The sequence below is a fragment of the Dasypus novemcinctus genome, chromosome 18 (assembly GCF_030445035.2).
Source record: "Dasypus novemcinctus isolate mDasNov1 chromosome 18, mDasNov1.1.hap2, whole genome shotgun sequence".
In the NCBI taxonomy this organism is placed as follows: domain Eukaryota; kingdom Metazoa; phylum Chordata; class Mammalia; order Cingulata; family Dasypodidae; genus Dasypus; species Dasypus novemcinctus.
Window position 1 is genome coordinate 54,462,848 of NC_080690.1, and position 23,548 is coordinate 54,486,395.

The 23,548-nt window shown below is 43.7% G+C and overlaps 1 non-coding gene and 1 pseudogene across 1 annotated transcript; both read left to right on the plus strand.

Annotated features, from left to right (window-relative positions):
* The first annotated feature begins 8,767 nt into the window (after positions 1-8,767).
* Positions 8,768-13,420, plus strand: LOC139436826 (free fatty acid receptor 2-like; annotated as a pseudogene).
* Positions 13,421-21,738: 8,318 nt separating this feature from the next.
* Positions 21,739-21,810, plus strand: TRNAE-UUC (transfer RNA glutamic acid (anticodon UUC)). Its single transcript has one exon. It is a non-coding gene; the product is annotated as a tRNA-Glu (tRNA).
* Positions 21,811-23,548: the final 1,738 nt, after the last annotated feature.

Here is a 23,548-nt window from a genome sequence, read left to right on the forward strand (position 1 = left end):
GACAAAGGTGTGTGGTCCCCTTGGACCACATGAGGTCCCCTTGCTGAGAAGCCAGTCTGGAGCCTTTTTTTTTTTTTTTTAAATAAATAATCCTACACAAGGATCAGCCTACAGGAACAGTGCAGTTCCCACAGAGAGGATGTCAGAGGCTGAGAATGAGTCAATTGTAGCCAAGCAGAGGAGGCACCGTGCACATCCAAGCAGGGAAGGCACCATCCACATCCAAGCAGGGGAGGCACCGTCCACATTCAAGCAAGGGAGGCATCATGCACATCCAAGCAGGGGGGGCACCATGCACATCCAAGCAGGGGAGGCACTGTCCACATGCAAGGGAAATGCAGGGGAAGGTCCCATCTGGGAAGGGCCAAGAACCTGTAAAAGTTCCCCAGATCAAGAAGGCCCCACCCAGAGGGCATTGTCAGCAGTCACAATCGTACCAATCCAGCTTGACATGTGCTGTCTCTCATGCCTTCTCTCTGCCCACAGGGTGTGGACTCTAGATGGGTTCAAAGCAACAGCTGATGAGTGAGAAAACAAATGAAATAAGGTGGAGCAAAGAAAGAGAAATCAAACCATGCCCTCCTTCTTCTATACAGGCTGTGAGTTTGAGGCATGCAGAGCTGGGGGAGGGAGAAACTTGGCTTAGATATAACATTAGAATTTTGATATTACACTGGCCTGGAGCTGTGGGATTACTGGACTGGCCTGGACTTTTACTATCTAAGCATGCCTGAAGAAGCCATGCAAGCCTGAGGAAAAGGGGGTATGGGGGAAGAATAATGTTGGCTTTTGCTTGATTCTAATTAAGTATAGCTAGTTCAGTAACCTCGGGGTGCAGTGATTTGCCTCTCTGGCATTCACTGTCTGCATCACATCTAATGCAGCTCTTGGCAGAGGTTGGAATGGCCCCTGAGCCTGGCTTCCCACACAACCAGACTGGGAGGGAGAGGCTGCTACCTGAGGGCAGATTCTGTGCCACAGACAGGACATCTGCCCACACCTGGCGCCATTGCTGCACAGGTATGGGGGGCATCTGGGCCAGGCCTCAGAATTACACTTCTGACATTAGCACCAAATGAGGTCAAACACAGTTGCAGAGATTATCTTGCCCTCAACTTTAAACATTCCTAGCTCTACACTGTAATGAATTCTGTCAAAAAAACAAAACAAAACAAAATCCTATAATTATTTCATGAGCAGTACATTTCCTTTTTTTTTTAAATTTCATGACAAGAATGCTGTTCTGTTATTATAAACACTTAAGAGATGCTATGATTTTTGTAACCCCATTTTAGCAATTCATCATTTCTTTCATATACTGGGAACCTGAAAGCTGGAGGTGGTCTGGACTGTGCTGACCTCTGAGATGTCTTGCTGTAGGGACATCAGTCATCTTTCAGCTGCCTACCAGCTGAAGTCCTTCCTCAGGTTTACAAAACTACCCATGTATGGCTCTTTTTTTAAAAAAAAAATTTTATTTTGAAATAATTTCAAACTTACAGGATAGTTGCAAAAATAAAACAAAACTCATATAGAGAATTACAACATACTGCCCCCTCCTGATACCCAGCTCCACCAACTTTTCACATTTTGTCATATTTCCATATCATTCTATCTGTCTGTCTATATTTTATTTTCTAAACATTTGAGAGGAGGTTATATGCATTCATGCTCCTTGAATATTAATACTTCCATAGCCACATATGAATCTCGGTGGGAGGCAGAGCCCCCTCCCATACAGAAGTTGATAGTGCCTGTTTTCCTACTGTCCCTGACATCTCTGCTTAGCCAATCAGGTGCACCAGCCCCAAAGTCTGAATCTGAGAGGTATTGGAGAATGACTTCTGGTGGGGACAAGAGTGGTGGCAAATAGAATGTGACTCCAGGGTCCAGTGTTCAGTGTCCTCTCTAGCCTGGGTCAGAGGCATGGCTTTTAACAGTCTTGGCTGCACAGTTTCCTTTCTCCTCCAAGCCTGGCTCTCTAGACGTCCTGGTGAGTCTCTGAGCTATCATATCACTAAATGCCTGAATTAGCCAGAGTTGGCCTCTTTGCTGCAATTAAGAGCCATCACTAAGATACTACTAGCACAGCACAGTGATTATGAGCCAAGAAAGCTTGCATTCTATGAGAGAGACTCAACTCACTAGCAATATAAAAAGGAGACAGATTAAAACACCAGAAAGGCATTACTTGATATCCATTAGACTGGCAAAAACTCAGAAGCTGGATAATGCCGAGTGTGGTCAGGGATGTGGTTCGAGATCCAAAGGCTGTGAGGCTGGCATTATGTATGCCCTTTTTCTTTCTTTCTTTTTTTTAAAGATTTATTTATTTATTTCTCTCCCCTTCCCCCCCACCCCAGTTGTCTGTTCTCTGTGTCTATTTGCTGCGTCTTCTTTGTCTGCTTCTGTTGTTGTCAGCGGCACGGGACTCTGTGTTTCTTTTTCTTGCGTCATCTTGTTGTGTCAGCTCTCCATGTGTGCGGCACCATTCCTGGGCAGGTTGCACTTTCTTTTTTTTTATTTTTTATTTTTTATTCATTTTTTAAAATATTACATTCAAAAAACATGAGGCCCCCATGTACCCCCCACCCCACTACTCCCCCATAGCAACATTCTCCTCCATCATCATGACACATTCATTGCATTTGGTGAATACATCTCTGAGCATCACTGCACCTCACAGTCAATGGTCCACATCATAGCCCACACTCTTCCATGTTCCATCCAGTGGGCCATGGGAGGACCTACAATGTCCAGTAATTGTCCCTGCAGCACCACCCAGGACAACTCCAAGTCCTGAAAATGCCTACACATCTCATCTCTTCCTCCCATTCCCCACACCCAGCAGCCACCATGGCCACTTTTTCCACACCAATGCCACACTTTCTTCGATTACTAACCACAATATTTCATGAATAGAATATCAGTAAGTCCACTCTAATCCATATTCTATTCCTCCATCCTGTGGACTTTGGATTGGTTGTGTCCATTCCACATCTATGTCAAGAGGGGGCTTAGATTCCATATGGATGCTGGATGCAATCCTCCGGCTCTCAGTTGTAGGCACTCTTGGCTCCATGGTGTGGTGGTTGATCTTCTTCAACTCCGTGTGGGTAAGTCCAATAAACCAGAGCGTAGGAACTTAAGTCTGTTGAGGCTCAGGGCCTTTCTTTCGCGCACTCCTTGAGCGTGGGGCTCCCCTACGCGGGGGGACACCCCTGCATGGCACCACACTCCTTGTGCGCATCAGCACTGTGCATGGGCCAGCTCCACACGGGTCAAGGAGGCCTGGGTTTGAACCGCGGAACTCCCATGTGGTAGGCGGCCGCCCTAACCACTGGGCCAAGTCTGCCGCCCCCTTTGTCTTTTCTACATCTGCGTTGGTCCCTATATATGCTCCCGTCTGGGGCAAACAACAGAAGAAAAGGCTGTAGTTAGACAGGGTGGGATATCCTGCTAGCCACTTGCATGCATTATCTTGTCTTAATCGTAAGTGCTCATTGCAATGAGCTGATAGCTCATAGTGTTTAAAAATGTGTGCTGTGGTTACTTTTTCTTGCTTTTATTTTGAGTAAGACTATATATATAAAAATATATAAATATATATATATATACACACACACACAAACATGTACACATGCATATACATACTTGTCTGTACATAACTGGGATCCCAACACCCAGTTCCCCCTTTCCAGAGACAATCACGGTTAAGAGTTTCCTGGGTTCCCCTTCATCCAGTCCACTCCTTACCCAGAATCAAAAGGCATCCTTTGGAAATCTTAAAACAAATTACATCACACCCTGCCCTGCAATGGCTTCCCATCATTCTCTGGATTTCATTCTACATCCTGACCATGGCCCACAAGACCCCACCCATGGCCCACAAGACAACTGCTCTGACCTCTGGCCATGACTCTCCCCTCAGCCTGCTTGTGGCCCACCCCAGGGCTTGCTGTCCCTCTGCCTGGAGTGCTATTCTCTGCTGTCAGTCTCATGTGCTCCCCCTACCACCCCTACATCTTATAGCTCTCTGCTCAAATACCACCTCGCCCAAGGGGCCTTCTCTGACTACCCTCACTCTCTGCCCCTTACACCAGCCACGCCCCAGGCTTTCTGCTGTGCATCTGCTTATGCTATGCCTTTGTTTATCAACCTATTGCCCATCTTGCCACCATGGAATGTCAGTTCCATGAAGCTGGGCCTTGTTCACTGCTGATTCGTTAGCACCAGAGAGTGCTGTGACATGGAAGCAGCTCAGAAGTATCCACTGAATGAAAGTGTGGGTGCATATCCCCTACCTTTTTACAACTCTTACACTATTCTTATACTTTGCTTTTTTCACTTAACAGTACATCTTGGAGTTTGATCTACACTGGCACCTGTAGACCTGTCTCATTCTTTGAAACAGATACATAATAATTCTCTGTATGGATGCTACATAATTTTTATTTGATTAGACCCTTTACTGATAGGCATAGATTGTTCTGTCTTTAATTATCACAAGCAAATAAGCAAACAAAAACCACTGTGTTGAACATCCTTGAACATACTTCTCTGTGTATACGGGAAAGTATATCCATATACTAAATTTGTAGACATCAATGTTTTGTGACAAATGGCACAGGATTTTTACTTGGATATCATCAAATTGTCCCCCACCCCAAGAGTAACAGAGGGGAAGAGATTAATAGGAGATGAGGTCAAAAGTGACAGCAGGAGTAGGAAGGTGGCACAGTAGAACTTGTACATCACCATAAGGCCTTTGGCTTTGACAAGAAGATGGGGCGTCATTGATTCTGAGTAGAGGAGGGATGTTACCTACTTAGGTTTTAAAGGGATCATTCTGGCTGCTGTATGGAAAAGAGATTGAAGGGGGCAACAATAGAAATAGGGGGTCTGGAGAGGAGGTTAGTAGAGGCACACAGGTGAGAGACAGTGATGATGGTCTGAAACAGGGAGGGGCAGAGGATGTGGGCAGAAGTGGTTGGTTATGGGACATATTTTGAAGACAGAGTAGAAAGGATGGAGTAAATGTCAGAGAAAAGAGTTAAAAATGTCTCTCAGGTGTTTGACCAGAGCAACTGGAAGGATGGGATGGCAAAGGCAGTGTAACCTGGAGCTTCACTCCTGAGACAGTGGAAGCAAGAACCTGGAGAGGCAGCAGTTGGTGGAGGAGAAACATCTGGAAATGATTAATTTCCCAGCAGATGAGCTTTCCTTATCTCAGACTGTTGGGGTGATTTCAAAGGGGTGCGGTTGAACTACAGAATGCTGTCTTTACGGGAAGCCCAGCTTAAAGGCAAATGAGAGTAGTGACTAACTCAGCCCCAGTTCCCTGACTGGGTCTGTGTTTCTCCCTTCTCTTTGCTTTCCCTGTTGTCACATGCTGCTGTCTTCATAGCTTGACATATGGTGGTGCTCCCTGGAGAGCTCTGGGTTCCTTTTCATCTTAAAATGCCCCTCAGTCATTCCGTTTTTCATGTTCCCATATCTGAGGTTCGCCTTATCTGTTGTTGCTGGATGCTGAGGAAGGCAGTGAGTCTCCACTTGTGGGTTTCTATGGTCAAGATATCAGGAGGGCCATGAGCCAGAAGGGGATTGTCGTTCTGTTCAGCTGCAGCAGCTTATTGGGGCCACATCAAACACCAGAAAGGAAGATAAGATCAAGGGATGATCAAGCAAGGACACAGGAGTTCACTTTCAAATCAGCACTTTCAAGCAACCTGACCTCATTCTCCAAGGCCAGCCACACTGGCCTCCTTCTGTTTCTCTCACACGACAAGCTTGTTTCCACTGCAGGACTCTTGTACTTGCTGTCCCCTTTCCCCAGTTCCCCTTGCTCTTCACAGGTTGGCTTTCTTATTTGTTCAAATATCACTTCTCAGTCCAGGGCTTTCCCAAGAGCCCTATCTAAAAAAGAGCCCCATACCAGTCTCTCTCCATGTTTCTGTGCTTTACTTCCTTCATAGGATCTATCACTAGAAACTACCTGGCTCACTTGATGACTTATTTACTGTCTGTCTGGTTCACCCATGTACCTTGGCCTCAACCTGCGCCTCACACAGAGTAAGGATTCAGGACATCTGGTGAATGGGAAGTGGGGTGGCTGTGAAAGGTGGGGCACTGTGGAGAGAAACCTCCCATGAATAAAGTCTTGTCAATCGAGCTGAATGATCATGTAGTCAAGTTAGACTTCACTTCCTGTAATGCCCATGCCCATGATGCAGCTGTAGGTGAGCTCAAAAGCCTTATGATTCTGCAAACCAACTTAGCCTGAATTCCCCCTTTGGCCCAGTGACCCAGGATGAAGGATATCTCAATACCCATTATTTGGATGACAAAATGGAGTTAAAAGGGAAGACGTTAAAAAAAAAAAAGTAGGTTTTGACCTCAATGACAGGTCAGCAATCACCTTCTTGCATCATGTGCTAGCAAGTTTTTCAGGGTACATCCAATCTTCACCCTTTTACTCTACAACCATTTGAGTGTCTATTATAGGCTAGGTTCTAAGGACAAATTTCAAAACAGCCACTTCTAGAAGAACTAATCTTACCTAGGCTCAACACTAAGAGATGAGAAGGGGAGGGACTGCCCAAGGAGGCTGCAGCAATTTAATATCTTTGATGAATTCCAAAAAGAAATATTGGATTATGTTTGTAAACTGATCTTTTCCTCTTGGCATATTAGATTATATTGGATTCAGAGGTTTACTTGATTAAGTAATTATGTAAACCTCTTGTGCCAGTAGGGCATGGCAAAGGACAGAGTTGGAGGGGTTTTGATGTTGGAGTTTTGATGTTGGAGTTTGATGCTAAAGCCTTAAGCTAGAGCCCCGGGAAGTAAGCTCACAGAGGAAACAGAAGCAAGCCCCAGGAAGAAAGAAACCCTCAGCCCAGAAAAAGAAGCCTGAAGAAGGGAGGAACCCAGGAAGCCTGAGCCCTGGCAGATGTCAGCAGCCATCTTGCTTTAACATGTGAAAAGAGACTTTGGTGAGGGAAGTAACTTATGCTTTATGGCCTGGTATCTGTAAGCTCCTACCCCAGATAAATACCCTTTATAAAAAGCAACCTATTTCTGGTATTTTGCATCAGTACCCCTTTGGCTAACTAATACAGAGGCCTACAGAGAGACTCCTGATATGTTGGAAAGTGTCCAGGGTCTTGGCACCTACTAGAAGAGAGAATTCTGCACCTCTGTTCCTGACCTGGTATGATGATTTGAAATTACTTTATGAATCACCAAGAGAGAAAGATTATGTTTGTGGGCTGGCCCACTCCTGTTGGTGTAAGCAATTGGACTACCTTAGTGAGGCATGACTCAGGTTGAGTCTTTGCCCTCTTGCTGGCTTTAAGAAAAAACAATGGAGACACATGGAAAAGAGAACTCTGCTATTTTGGATCCTACAATGTAAGAGAAAGGAGAGGCTCAAAGAGCTGAGGTCTCAAGGAGATATAAGCCATATGCCTGATAGCTTGCAGTTGAAATTGGGAAGAAAGCAGAACAGCCAAACCTAAGAGAAGAGGCATTAAGCTTGGTTGTCCACAGCTGAGCTCTGGGAGATGGTACAACCCAGAGGTGAAAGCAGAGACCAGGCAGAGATAGTCCAGTCCACCATCTTGCTTCAACATATGGCAGCTTTCTTGGGTGAGAAAGCACCTCTTTATGGTGTCTTGAGCTGGCTTTTTCATAGCCTTGGAACTATAAGCTTTTACTCCAAATACATACACTTTTAAAAAGTCAACACATTTCTGGTACTTTGCATTAGCATCGTGTTGGAAAACTAAAATAGGCATTGGTACTAGGAAAGTGGGGTTTTGCTGCCTTCAAGTACTAAATATATTGGAACAGTTTTATAAATGTTTAAGGGACATTTTTTGGAGGAATTGTGAGATGCTTGATATAAAAGGCCTAGATTGTTTTGAAGAGACTTGGTAGGAATATGGATGCTAAAGTCATTTCTGATGAAGCCTTAGACAGAAACGATGGCTGGAAAGAAAAAGATCCATGTTTTAAAGTGGCAGAGAGCTTGACAAAACTGAGTTCTGATGTTACATGGAAGGCAGAACTTGAAAATTATGAACTTGGGTATTTAGCTGACGAGATTTCCAAATTAAAAGTGGAAAATGTGGCCTGGCTTCTTGTAGCTTATAGCAAAATGCGAGAAGAAAGAGATTAAGATGAGAACTGAATTGCTGGCACAAAGAAACCAGAAATTGATGGTTTGGGGAATCCTGAGCTTCTGAAAAGGAGCCCTCAGAGGAAAGTGTCCCATGTGAGGGTATAATTAAACCAGGAACTAGCCATCTATCTCCTTGTAAGTCAGGACTGGAAATGCAGTTATCCAGAAAGGACTTGGGGAAAGTCTTACTGTATGATGACTTAGACCCTTGTTTCCTGCATGCTAAACCAACAAACTTTTCATGAGATCTGTATGAACAAAACCACTGTTTTAGCCTGGACTAAAAGGGATAGGGAGAGGAGAGATGAAAAGAAAAACAGCTTCAAGAGGAAAACCATGGAAGCTGAGGTGTGTAATTAAGACATTTCCTTGGGCTAAGAGAAGCACCCCACCCTGCCAGGGCATTTGAAGGGGTGGATCCTCCAGCTGATTGTTCCAGGAGAGTTTGACCACCCAGGCTATGGAGTGGGTGGATCTTCCAGCCTCTTGTTTGGGGAGAGTTTAGCCACCTCAGGCTATGGAGAAAATGGAGAAAGTGTGGTCATCACTCCACTCTTCTTAGAGGGTGAGGTCTGGAGCTCGATGGACACCCAGATGCTCGATGAGGGTGGAACTGAGAAAGTGGCCAGTGGGCAACCTAAAACACATGGGAATAAGCTCTGTGTGGTTGGGGATGGGAATGAGGATGGGGATGGGGAAAAGAGTTTCATCCCTCAGTATTTTAGGATTATGAGAGCAGCCCTATCTGGTACTCCTTACCTGTATGTGGCTCAATCAAATGTAGATAGTAAAATGGCACAAATTAACCTGGTAGAGACAAGAAGGTAATTAGGTTGCTTTCTTCCCATGTATTATCAAGCATTCAAAACTACTTCCTAAGTGCCAATTTTAGGATGACCCCCTGTGAGCTGGGGGGGAGGGGAGGGGCAGCCAGCAAGAATATATAGAGATAGCAAGGTGAAGAGTGGGGACCAGGAGTGAAGAGCTAACTGAGAAGAGATCCTTTCTTGAGGAAGAACATGACTGAGAGTCACTTCTCTGAGGTCAAGGGGAGAGATCAAGAACCTCTGTTGGCAAGGTCGGGCAACTCATGGTAAGACACATGTTCCCTCAGGAGATACAAAGGCATCCCCTGCATCTCCATAGCTTTATGTGTCTGCCGCAAAGGCACCACCAGGGATGATGGAGCAACACAGACCTATACAGGTTGGTGCGAGAACAAGAGAAAAAGAAAGGGTGACCCAGCAGGGCCCTTTGCCCCTGGGAGAGGTAATGCATGGAGAGACAGACCCACTGGCAGCAGCCTGGACTTCAGGGGTTTGGCTGGAAAGTTTGCACTGTGGTTGCAATTTGTGAGAACAGACCTGATGGACCAGAGGAAATCAAGCAATGTTATTAACCAGCTTCAGCTGGTTAGAGACCAGGAAATTGACCAGGTCAGAAGCCTTAAGAGGAAAAATGGGGAAGGAGTTGGTGAAGAAAGAACAGACTGAATAAGAAGCTGGTGTGTGCGTACGATTGTTTGGAATAATTCCTCATGGAAGGAAACAGATTACTTGGAATGCGGAAGTGGGAAGAAAACTGAAAGAAAAGTAGTGATTTGGATTGTGGGAGAGAAAGTTGTGAAAGAATTTTGTGGAGGACCAAAACGGTCATGCTGCCTCAGAAAGAGCTCAACTACTGACCTTCCTCTTTTATACCACATGATTCTTCCAAGTATAAAAGCTCAATGTTGCTCATGGAAGAATCCAGTTAGCTAAGATTCCACCTCCTTCTGAGATCTGACATATTTGAGACATCGTCTGCCTCCAGGAAAAAGAAAGGCACCCAATTAACTTGTGATGGGGGAAGAGGCTTCTTGATTCACAATCCCAGGAAGGGATGGGATGGAAGAAATGGAGGGAGTATGGGGTTTACTCCCCAAGGAGGAGATGGAAGAGGTCGCCTATAAGAAAGGGGACAGAACAAGGCTATAAATAGATGGTGCTAGCAAAGGCCTCGAAGGAGATAACAACAGGAAGCAAACAAAAAATGAGCTCAGCCCAAGAAGACTCTACTTCTTAGAGTCTCAAATGCCGGATGGAATATGCAGACAGGCCACCAGTCAGATGTACTAGTAAGAGGTTAAGGACTCAAACTTTATTTTAAATGTTTACCCTTTAATGATAAATTAGAGGAGACTTAAGTTTACTTAAATTCTGGGAAAATCACTCCAACCCCTGTAAGCATCAGTATCCTTTTCTCTCCTTCCTGTCTGACCCACATAAAACCTATGATTTCACCTACCAGGGCTATCATAATTCCCAGTATGCTGCCTGCAAATTCACTCTTTCTCTCCCCTTGAAGAAAGCATCTGATTTATGTAAGTCAGGGGTAACCCCATCTTTTCTTTCCAAGGAAAGATGGCCCCAAGTCCCCGAAGCCTGGGACTACTTTTTGTCTATTTCATATCCTTTTTTTAAATTTTTTATTTATTTTCTTAAGATACATAGATAATAAAAAATATTACATTAAAAAATATAAGAGGGAAGCGGACTTGGCCCAATGGATAGAGCATCCGCCTACTACATGGGAGGTCCACGGTTCAAACCCCGGGCCTCTTGACCCCTGTGGAGCTGGCCCATGTGCAGTGCTGATGCACACAAAGAGTGCCATGCCACTCTGGGGTGTCCCCCGCATAGGGGAGCCCCACAAGCAAGGAGTGTGCCCCGTAAAGAGCTGCACAGCGCAAAAGAAAGTGCAGCCTGCCCAAGAATGGCGCTGTACACACGAGAGCTGACACAGCAAGATGATGCAATAAAAAGAAACACAGATTCCCAGTGCCGCTGATAAGGATAGAAGCGGTCACAAAAGAATACACAGCGAATGGACACAGAGGACAGACAATTGGGAGGGGAGAGAAATAAATTTAAAAATAAAATAAATCTTTAAATATATATATATATAAGAGATTCCCATATACCCCACATCCCCACTCCTCCCACATCAACTTATTTCATCATTGAGGCACATTCATTGCATTTGGTGAATACATTTGGAACACTGCTGCACTGCATGGATTATAATTTATATTGTTTACACTCTCCCCCAGTCCATTCAGCAGTTTATGGCAGGATATATAATGTCCAGCATCTGTTCCTGCAATATCATTTAGGACAACTCCAAGTCCCAAAGATGTCCCCACATCACATTTCTTCCCTCTCCCTGCCCTCTAACTACTGTGGCCTCTTCCTCCACATCAATGCTACAGTTTCTTCCATTACTAGTCACAATAGTTCTTTAGTAGAATACCAGTAAATCCACTCTAATCCATATTTTATTCCTCCATCCTGTGGACTCTGGAATGGTGAAGTCCACTCCACCTCTATATTAAGAGGGTACTTAGATCCCACATGGTTGATGGAAGCAATTCTCCTGCGTGGAGTTGTAGGCACTCTTGGTCCCCTGGTGTGGTAGTTGACCATCTTCACCTCCTTATTAGCTGACCTGGTAAGTCCAACGAACCAGAGAGTAGGAGTTGGAATTCTGCTGAGCGTCAGGGCCCAGCTGGCACATGGACAGTCCAGAGATTCAAGTCTCCTGAACATACACCAACCCCAGCACCAACCACAGAGTTCAGGAAAAGTGACAGAAGAGGCATGTGTAGAAAGGTCTCATCTGAGTTCAACTCCATCACACTCAGGAACACAAATGACAAAGTAGGGCCCACTGACAAGGCACTGAACTCCAGAGCCATCTGCCATGACCGTAGAACTGTGTGTCTCCGTAGCCCTCAGGAGCACCAGTCCCTGGGGTTGCATCTACTTTGGTTGTCTCTGGGATCCTGCTGAGGCATGCATAAGTGTGAATCCTCTGATGACCTCCCAACTCTTTTTTGAAGACTCTTAGCCATATAAACTCATTTGTCTTTACCATTTCCCCCTTTTATTCAAGATCTTTTTCTAGTTGAATCACCAGGTAGTGATTGGTAGTAATCCCTTGGTGCCAGGGAGGCTCATTCCCAGGAGTTATGTCCCACACTGGGGGCAAGGTAATGCATTTACATGCTGAGTTTGGCTTAGAGAGTGGCCACATTTAAGCAACATGGAAGCTCTCAGGAGTTAACTCTTAGGCACCCTGCAGTTCTAGGCGTAGTTGAAATTTCAGGCACATAGGCTCATAAGCACAGTCGTCAGTATCAAGGGCTCATCATTGGACCATCCTTCTTCACTGGTCTTTCCCCTTGCACTTAGGGGATTGTTGCTGTTCCACTGGTGAATGTGACAGAGCTCCCCTGGCGAGGAACTCAGCACTCCCTCAGTTTCATATATTTTTTCATCCATCTCCCTGCCAACCTCCTAGCAGTGTGGGCCTTCATGGGGTGGGTCCACCAGCCTCACCCTGCACCTATCCACATCCTCCTGCTCTCCTGACACTGGTAGGTCCTCTGCTGCTGCTGCCCTTCAAGATGGTGGAAATGGTGAACCATTTCTTCTGGCCCCTTGGTGACATACTCTGTGCCTTCCCTCACTGACTATGGCTTCTAAGCAGTATCTACTACAGCATGCGGCTCTTGGAGGGCATCAGCACAGAGCACTACTGCAGCTTGGCTTTCTCTATGCAGTACAAGCTTTCCCACCAGCCATGTATGGAGTGACTGCTGCTCTGGTTGCCTGGCTCATGTCCTTCGGACACTGTAGCATCATGATCATTGTCCAATACTTACCAAACAACAATGCAACAAGTGAAGCTAACACCTCACTGTCTGCTATGAGAACTTCACCAAACAGCATCTGGATATGGTGCTTTCTGTATGGCTAGAGCTATGCCTGGTCCTCTTCTTCATCCCCATGGCAGTGATCATCTTCTGGCACCTTGTGCACATCATTCTCTTCCAGACTTAAGTGGGGACCCAGAAGTGATGGAGAACTGTGGGCCTAGCTGCTTTGACCCTTATCAATGTCCTGGTTGGTTTTGAGCTCTATAACGTGTTTCATATGCTGGGATTCTACCAGAGAAGAAGTCAAAGTTGGCAGTTATACCAACTGCTCAGTGCTCAGTGCTTGCATTGATCCCTTAGTTTTCTATTTCTCCTCCCTTTCTGTGTGCCAAACCTTTGATAAAAGGCTGCAAAGACTGCAGACCTGGGGGGGCCTCACTGTCAGAATGCTTGAGGAGAAGAGTTGGAGAGATGTCTGCAGAGAGAGGAGATGGGTGCACTTAGGTATGGCCAATGCCAGCTTTACAGGAGACTAAATTGGTACATGATTTGGGGGGAGTGGTCTTAAGAAGAGAAATAATGAAACAGAACAGGGGGTGTTCTTCTGTGCCCAGTTTAAGAGGCAAAGGAGAGCAAAGGACATTGCAAACCCAGCTCATCCAACTGGGTGAGTGCGCTTCCATTTTGTTTCCTAGGTTATGGCATTTATTTATGGTTGGTACCACCTCATTGTAAGCTGCAAGTACTTTGATCCTGGAAGTCTCTCTCTTCCCCACACAGTATAAGATAGTGGTGTTCACATCTATCCTACAGAGTTCTTAGCTCTATCCTTGACTCTCATTCAGAAGATGGTTTCCACGTTTGCTTTGCATATCATAACCAAGGCAAAGGAGCAGAGAGTGAGATCAGATCCTGTACGTGAACCTGGAGGACCAGGGCCCCATCCAAAGCTGCTGCTGGCAAGGAAAGAAGCAGTCCTTGAGAGCAGAGTGAATGTGCTTGGGTCAGGATACCTTTCAGTAGCTGTATCCTGTTTTACAAAAAACAAATCCTCTCTAATATTTGTCTTTGTTTTCTGTTTCATTCATTTCAGTTCTTATTTTCACTGTTTCCTTCTATTGTTGAGTTTTTTCAATTGTTCTTTTTCTAACTTTTTAAGTTGGGTGCTTATTAGCTCAATAATTTTCAGTCTTCCTTCTTTGAGAATATAAGCACTTAAGACTATAAATTTCCCTCTAAGAACAGTTTAGTGGGACCCCACAAGTTTTGATTTGCAAAATGTTTATTATTTTGAGATGTAAATAGGTTCTAATTTCAAAAGATTTTTTTTCTTTGGCACTCGAGTTTAGAAGGGTTTCTTATTTTTCAAACATAAGGCTTTTTTTGTTATCTTTTTGTTATTCATTTCTAGCTAAATTGCACTGCAGTTAGAGAATATTGTTTGAATGATTACCAGTCTTTTAAAATCTGTTGGGATTTGCTTATTAGCCAAGTTTATAGTCAGTCTTCTTAAATGTTCTAAGTGTGCTTAAATGTTCTGTAAAAAGGATATAGATTTTGCATTTGTTGGGAGCAGTATTCTCTGTGTATCCTTAGTTCAAACTTGATCATTGTGATGTTCAAATTTTCATAACCTTTATTTACTTCTTTTCATTTATCAGTTACATGGAGAGGTGAATTAAATGCTTTTTCTATGATGGTGAATTTGTCTATTTCTCCTTGTAGATCTGTCTTTCCTGGTGGAGTGAAACTTTCATCATGCCTTTTGTCTTAAAATCTGTGATGTTCTGATGTTAATATAGCCAGACCCCTTTATTATTGTTTGTATTTACCTACCTCATCTTTGTCCATCCTTTTACTTTCAACCTTCTTATACGTTTTAAAGGTGTTTTTTTATAAGCAGCATTAGAGTAGTTGGGTTTTTAAATCCAGTCTGACAGTATTTATCTTTTAACTATATCATTTTGTTCATTTTTATTTATAATAAAAATTTCCAAAATATTTACATTTATTTCTACCATCTTATTTCTAAATATTTTAATGAATATACGCACATATACAGATACTGAAATATACATGCATATACATACATAAGGCCCAATAATAAGTGTACAGGCAGATGAATTAGCCCAAAGTGAACACACCTGTTTAAGCAAAAAAATGAAATGAAACATCTACCATCTTATTTTGTGCTTTCTACTACCCCTATATTTTAGTATTTTTTTTTTTCTCCCCTCTTTTCTTCCTTTGAGATGAGCTTTTTTGGGTTTTTTCCTCACTTCATTTATTTTCCACAGACTCGAAATTATATGCTTTACTTGTATTATTTTAGTGGTTATCTTAGAAATGTTATATAAGGTTAGGAGTTCCTCTATTGGTCCCTCCTTTTCTTCCTTTAAATATCACCCATCAAGGAAAAAGCCAACCCAGATGGCATTCAACTCTATGAATCTAGTGCATCTGTTATCAAAATGTGGTCTGGAGACTCCTGGGAGAGTGTGTGGGAGTCCCTGTAAGGGCAAAACTATTTTCCTAATGACATTAAGATGCTAATGACATTTTTCATTCTCACTCTCATAAATGTACAATTGAGTTTTTCAGAGGCCACATGACATGTTAGTACAACAGAATGAATGCAGAGCACATAGAAGAATATGCTACCTTCTGTTAGGCCAGATATCAACAAGATTTGCAAAAATCTGAATCAATGCCATATTCTAAATTTTTTGAAAATACAGTTATAGTTCATGAAAATATGTTATTTCTATTAACATGTAATGGGTTTATAGTTATTGTTTTTTTTAAAAATCAGTACATATTTAAAATTTTTCTCAGTTTTAATGCCTAATATGGTAAATATCAACTGATAGAATCCCTGCAGACAAATACTCTTTAGGGTTCTCAGTAATTTCTGAGAGTATAAAGGAGTCCTGAGATTACCAAGTCTCAGAATTCTTGATTTAGTAAGATGATAGGCTATGCTTGCTCTGCTAAATGCAATTGTGCACATATAATACATGCTACCTTGTGTATAAACATTAAAGGATTTGAAATTTAAGAGCTTAAGTTTAATGCCACTTACCCTTTCAGAGACTTGAGTTTAAGGTCTGTGTGGACAAATGCAAAGCTTTTTATTGTATTAAATGTAAGACTTAAAAACTAACACTAATCCATTATGAGATAAAGAGTTACAAAACTGGTTTTGATGGACAGAATGGCTCTGTACAGGCCTATCTGTTCATTGCTTTGCTACTCAAGGATCTTGCTCTAAGGATTCTTGAGCTGGAGTTTTTCTTCTTTTATGGAGCAGGGTTTTTCCCTTTACATTTAGGTCATGGTATGTTTATTCAAAATATAGGTAGGATTTTTAGTCTTAAGAGCTTGTAAGGACTGACGGAGAGGGAAATCCCAATCTAATTATCTTTGTCCTATATCATCCTGAAAAAAAACTATACATTTGTTTCTTTTTAGTCAGGATAAAAGGAAATTTTTCAGGGGAAAAGTTATAATTAGACTGCCTTATTTTAGAAGGTAGGATTCACAAAGTCCCAGGAAAAGCCTCAATTTTGCTGTTAGATTATTTGATAACATCTAGTTTCTATTACCTGGGTTAATGCAACTACTTCTGTTGAGGCCACTGGAGCTCTGTGTTAAGGGGGAAAAATAAGTTGAAGGGTATCCTTAGCAGAGACGCCGATCCCTCTCCAGCTTTCAGGTTATGGGTGAGGAGGTGAGCTTCCACTGGAAAGGAAATTTTCATTATGTAAGCTTATGTGAGAGCTTCCTTCTTGAGCTGGGCTCAAGAAACCACATCCCCATTGGTGTTTCATAACCTTTTTTTAAAAAGTATTATTGTGGTAGCATATGTCAAACACAAAATTTCCCATCTAAAAACATTTTTAGCTGTACAGTTCAGTAATATTAATCACATTTACAATGTTGTGCAACCATCACCACCATGCATTACCAAGACTTTTTCACAACCCCAAACAGAAACTCCATACCTATTAAGCACTAACTCCCGATTCCCCTCTCCCCACGGCCCCTGGTAACCTCTAATCTACTTTCTGTCTCTACTAATTTGTTTTAGATATTTTATGTAAGTAAAATCACACAATATTTGTTCTTTTGTGTCTAGATTATTTTGCTCAACATAATGCTTTCTTATGTTGTCAAACACTGCATCTTTCACAGCAACAAAAAAAAGAGTTTGCTGCCTATAGTTCGTGTCATGTTTAAGAAGAATCAAGGAAAGCGGATGTGGCTCAACCAGCTGGGCATCCACCTAATACATGGGAGGTCCTGGGTTCAAGTCTCAGTGCCTCCTAAAGACGTGCATACATCTGCACCCTGCCACAATGAGAGCTAGACACAACACCCTGCCATGACAAGCAGGCGCCTAAACGAGCAGATGCCACAGGTCAGCAGATGCCGCAGCCCACGGGAACAGGTGTGGCTTAGGCCACTGGGAATCCCCCTCCCATGTGGGAGGTCCAGGGTTCAGTTCCCAGTGCCTCCTGGAGAAGGCGAGCAAACAATGAGCAGACAAAGAGAACCATCTGGGGGAGGAGGGATAAAGAAAAATAAAGTAAAAAAATAAATCTTAAAAAAAAAAAAGAAGAATCATTGGGCAAAGATACAACTATAGTAAACATGCATTTCCAAACCAAATGCTCTATCCTACTGGCAAAACACCATTCTAAGAATCCAACCAGCAACCCTGCGGGGCTATTTCCCCATCCCACTTGGGTGGAGAATTCAAGGCCTTCAGGAAGTCTACCAAGAACCTAGGCTCTGGCATTTCCAATGTCACTTCCATGACCTTGAGGAAGCCACATACCAGGGATATCTGGGAAAGGTCACCAGAAGGAAACAAGAGCAGGACACAGAGTGAGAAGAGGCAGGAAAGGAAGAGCTGTACTGACTGGTGAACCTGAAGACTAGTTTTATTCCAGCTAGTGGTGTAATTCCTTTTCAAAGACAAGCTAGCAAACAGAGGTGGGCAGTTGTTGGTCTGACCTTCTTGGCATCATGCGTTCTTCTTTACTAACAGCACCCTTCCCTCTTTCCATAATGGGGTTTGCAGGCATTGACTTCTCTTCCCATCACCATCCGCCAAGGGTAGCTATATGTGCCATGCCCAGGTCTATCAGCAGACGACATCCTCTGACCACTGAGATAGTTCACACAGGGGCATGTCAATCAAGTCAGGCCAAGGGAAGTGGAGCTCCTCCCTTCTCTTAGAACAATTAGCAGACAAAATTTGTGAGAATGCTGGCTACTTTGAGGAGAGAGGCAGAACAGAGGAGAGAGCAAGATCAAGTCTGGGCATTTGATGGCCTAAAGCAAATACTATCTAGGGCTTTGCAGATCTGAAAAGTCCAATATTTCCTCTGTTTTTTGCTAAGGTGATCTGGGTTGGGTTTTGAGTCACTTGCAATCAAAAGATAAATCAATATACAAGCTATTACAGTTACATCCGACCTTTTTCGTTACCTGGATTAAAAAATTTAAGTATGGAAACTTGAAAACATAACAAAGAGCATGTACCCATCAGGCAGAAGAATACTTAATAACATTTAGTTACACTTCTGGAATTTTCAAGTTGACACTTCTGCTACGCCTCTCTCTCTGAATCTCCTCCTTTGTCAGAGGCAAGATTATTTTACAACTCAAGTATGTCCTTCCTGTCCATGTGTTTAACATTGACTCTGTACTTGCAACTATAAACATTATTATTCTTTTGTGTTTTTAAAATGTCCATAAATATGATACTGTGTAAATCATCTGTAACTAGTTCCTGCCCAACAACATGTGTTGGATATCTAGCCCTGACCACTGAAGCTCATAGATCTCATTCAACTTTTATCTGCTGTATCATATTTCATCATATTAGTAGGCCAGATTTTATTTTTCCACGTTACTATTGATCACATTTGGATAAGTTCCCATTTTTCAGTAGCGTAACAATGCTGCTTTACACATCTCTGGACTTGGCTCCTTGTACACATGGGGGAAAGTTCTAGGGAGGGACCCTGATGTGGAAATACTGGGTGGCAAGTAGTGAAAGGAAGAACAAGACACCGGGATCCTGGAGGAGGAACTGGGGTGGCAGTCAAGCTTCCCCCTCAGTGGGGGTGAGAACAAAGACTCTGTTGGCTTTGGGTCATGTAACAAGGGCCAAGACAGGACACAGTTCCTGTGGAGTGGTGAAGTGTAATCTGTCTTCATGTTATATTAGTGTCCTATGGCTGCCATAACAAATTGCCACAAAGTGGGGGTTAACGCAACAGAAAGGTATTCTCTCACAGTTCTAGAGACTAGAAGTCAGACATCGAGGTCTCGGCAGGGCCACACTCCCTCTGAGAGCTGTAGGGAAGAACTCCTCCTTGCCTCCTCCTAGCTTCTGGTGGCTGTAGCTATCCTTGGCACTCCTTGCTTGTAGCTGCATCACTCCAGTCCCTGCCTCTACCTTCACATGGCAATCTCTCCTCCATGTGTACCTGCCTGACTCCAAATTTCCCTCCCCTTAGAAAGACACCCTCATTGGATTTGGGGCACACCTTAATCCAGTGTGTCCTCATCTTAACTTGATTACATCTGCAAATAAAGTCACATGCACAGTCACAGGGGGTTAGGAATGGAACATATCCTTTTGGGGAACATAGTTCAACCCACTACACATGTACTCGTGTGTGTGTCAAATGGTTTCTAAGGAACTGGAGCCGTCTGCACTGCTATGGTTTGAGGTGAAAGCAAGGTGAAAAGGCAGCAGAGGTAGTGCGGAGGCAGGGGACAGGACACTGGGAGATGACATCAGGGTAGGAGACAGGAGCAGAACCTGCTGCAGACAGCCATGTGCTGCGTGAGGATCGCTGGCTTCTGCGGACATTTTAACAGGTGGCCCCACTTTCTTCTTGGAATCTCATGTGTCTAGGGATCCCAGGGAGGTTTTGTGTGGCAGTGATGAAGAAGAGCCAACTCCAGTTGAATAGGGAAAGCTAACCAAACAAGGAGAGAGGCCAGTGGTGGGAATGGCAGTATACAAGAAAGTTGATAGTACACACATTCAGTTGGAATAATTAGCCAGGGGAATGGCAATAACAGGATACCTGAATTATGAAAACAGGACAAAGCCCAAAAGAGTAATCAGGGCTTGGGACCTAGAAGAGAAGATTGTGGGGACAGGGTTTTGGAGGAAGCTGAATGGTCTGAGAAAGAGCTCAACTTTTGACCTTCCTTGCTGATACACAGTAAGCTCAAGTGGCAAGGCTCTTGGCTCTTGGGAGTCGCTGAAACATCAGAGATGCCAGTACCTTTGCACCTTGCTTCTCAAGTTGGTAAACGTCCACCTAGGGCTGATCTCCAGAAGCCATCTGCTTGGCAACAGGGTGAAGCTGGATCCCCAAAATACTGAGCAAGTCCTGGGAGAAGGCACCTTAAAATCTCACCCAGATCCAGATGGGGAACAGGCGAGGAGTTCATTCCCACTGGAGAGGTGAAGCCAAAATAGTAAAAGATCAAGAAAACTGAATGGACAATTAATAGATAAATTGGTAGAGGAATTATACAAGGCAAAGTGGAGAGGCATGAAGCAGAACTGGTCATCCTGATCAGAGCAGAGAAATGCCCTTGTATTCACCCAGCTTATACAAGTCCCCAACCCCTGTACTGGGACACTTCTTGTGTGAGATCTACTGTAAGGGATACCTGTTTCTCTTGCCTGCCCAGCATCCATTCCTCCTTCTCCTGGTACCAATATCCCAGTTTTTCTTTAGTCAACCATTCCTCCTCCATTTTCAGTCCATGTAACATGGATGGGGTTGACCCCAACCCAGCTGCAATGGAGGGCATGTGACCAGACTTGGACTCAAGCCCAAGTCAGCTCATCGAGAGTCAGTCTTTTCTATACTCTTCTAGAACGATTTGGAGAGAAGCATTTTCTTTCCCCATGGTGGTTATGCTGATAGAATGTAAGCCTGGAGCTTTTAGGATTATCTTAGCTAATATTTGGGCAGCACCTGCCCGAGAACGAAGCTGGTATAGGAAAGTAGGGCTGAGACTGGCAGCTTCAACTGAGCACCTGCATCTGGTCATTTCTGCAAGCACATCACTCCCTTACTCTTTAATTACATAGCTGATACATTTCTGTTTTTGTTTAATCAGGCAGCACAAGGTTTCTTTCACCTGGAATCAAAAGTTAAATACAATGTGGTGATGAATGCATAGCATTGTGATTATACTAAAAACCATTGATTATACGTTTTGGACAGATTGCCTAGTATGTGGATATATCCTCAATAAAACTGTTGAATAAATAAATAAGTAATTGTGTGAGAATAGTAAGAAACAGCAGCTATGTACAGCAGGGGAAACAGATTGAAAGGTGAAGAACTTTGTTTACCTGTTTGTCTGTTTATTTATTATTATTGAAATAATGAAAATGCCCTAATAATGATTGAAGTGATGAATGCACAACTATGTGATGATTATACCAAATACTGCTGATTGTACACTTTGGATGGGTTGTATGCTTTATTAGAATGTAAAAATAAAATTGACTTGTTTAAAAAAAGTTAAATACAAATATTTTGTAGATAATTTGTCACTAATAATAAAGAGTAGATGTTCTGTATTATATCTTTAACCGTTTCTTAATATAAATTAGAGTCATTTAAGGCTCGCTATATAATCGTTTCACTGATACACATGCATTGTGAAATAAAAGGGTTAGAGCCACACCCCTGGGCAGGAACAGCACAAAGCACTGGGCATGCTGGCGACCACCTTCACTGCTCTAATGAATCAGATCCTTGGTTAACAGAAATGACTTCAATCAAAAGTGTGTCGAGGAGGAGATGTAGCTCAGTGGTAGAGTGCCTGCTTTTCATGTATGAGGTCCTGGGTTCACTTCCCAGTACCTCCTAAAAAAAAAAAAAGCAAAACAAACAAACAATCAAGTGTGTCCTGCAGTTTTAAATGTGTTTCCACACATATTTTCACACTTGGGTCAGAAAACAATCCGGTGAAGTTGGGTTTCTTATGCCTGCTTCATAAGACAGGACTCCCAGTTCTTGAAAAACTGAATTGTCCTCCTCAAGCATACACAGCCAAGCAGTGATCACATCTGGGCCACATGCTTGTAGGCCCACTGCTCCTTCTATTTGAACACCTTTCTTCAAAGTCATGCAGCCCTTCTTTGGACCAACCGAAAGGTAGGATTAGCCTGGCAACCAATCCTCCCTCAGAGAGAACCAAAGTTCAGCTCTGGAGTTGAGCCTGAGGATCCTCTATTCAGGCAGAGAATGCGTGAAGAGAGAACCAAAGTACTGAGAGGAACTGTACTCAAGCAACTCTAAGACAGTCTTCTGCTGGCCAGGTGTCTTCTCCCCTTAGTGCCTGGAGAAATCATCTAGGACCTTGGAGCTTCTGTGAGAATGACTTTTTGTGCAGATCATACAGGAGTGGGAAGGATAAGGGGAGGGGATTAGGGTAAGATTCAGTGGGGAATGTACATGGAGCAAAGAGTTAGGATAGCAGGCCATCTTTAGAAAGGCCTGATTATGAGGCTGGCTCTTAGATGTCAACTGGGAACTTGGATTTCAGGAGGAGTCCCACAAGCCTAACTGATAAAAGAGGCTCACTACCAAATGATTTGTCTCAATAACATGGTTCATGCCAAATATCTCCTTTCCCTCTGAGAGTCTGGAATTTTGGCACATGCCAGGCAGGGGTGCCTATGTGACCAGACCCCAGTACAAACTCTGGCCATTGAGTCTCTGATAAGTTTCCCTGCATGGCAACATTTCACACATCCCAACTGTTGCCAGGGGAACTAAGCACATCCTGTGTAACTCCATTGGGAGAGGACCTTTGGACACTTGTGTCTGGTTTCCTCTGGACTTCGCCCTTTGCCTTTTGCTAACTGTGCTTTGTACCCTCTCATTGTAATAAATCACGGCTGTGAGTACAACTATGAGTCCTCCAGGGAATCATCAAACCCAGTGTGGCCTTGGGGATCCCTGACACAGTGGGGTACTGGTCTTCCTGAGGCATGTGACAGCAAATCTAGAAAGCAGAAACAGCAGCCACTATGTGGAAAGTCCATCCCCCTGGGTGAGGCACTCACCAGGGCCTTGAGGGAGCACAGACTGTAATGAAAATGGCTTGGCTAAGGTTGGGATACTTGGCTCTAGGAAGGCCCCTGACTACATTTTTTTTTTTATCAGGAGACTTTTTTTTTTTTTTTTGGCCCCATAGCAGCTCTGAATACTCTTTATTTGAATCTGTGCCTCCTTGAGGTAGAAGAAACCTGCTTTCGCAGAGGCCCCTCACATCTAGGGCACAGGCATGTGACCTAGGTATAGCCGACTGGCATGCTCACTGTAAAGTTGTTATGCTGCAGAGCTGTGATGTTCAGCCGTGGGCATGGTGCAGCATGGAAGCTGTCTGGGGAGGGTGGCAGCACACACAGCTAGTTCCAGAGCGGTGGGAATGGTGGGAGCGGCGGGAACGGTGGGAACAGAGGTTCCAGAGACCTAGCAGCAGGGGCCAGGGTGTGAGTTGCGGTGTCTGTGCCTGTGGTAGAGGCAGTGAGGTCTCTGAGGGAGCAGTCCTGTGCTGTAACCTGGCATTACCTCCAAGCCTGGTTCTCTGGCTGTCGT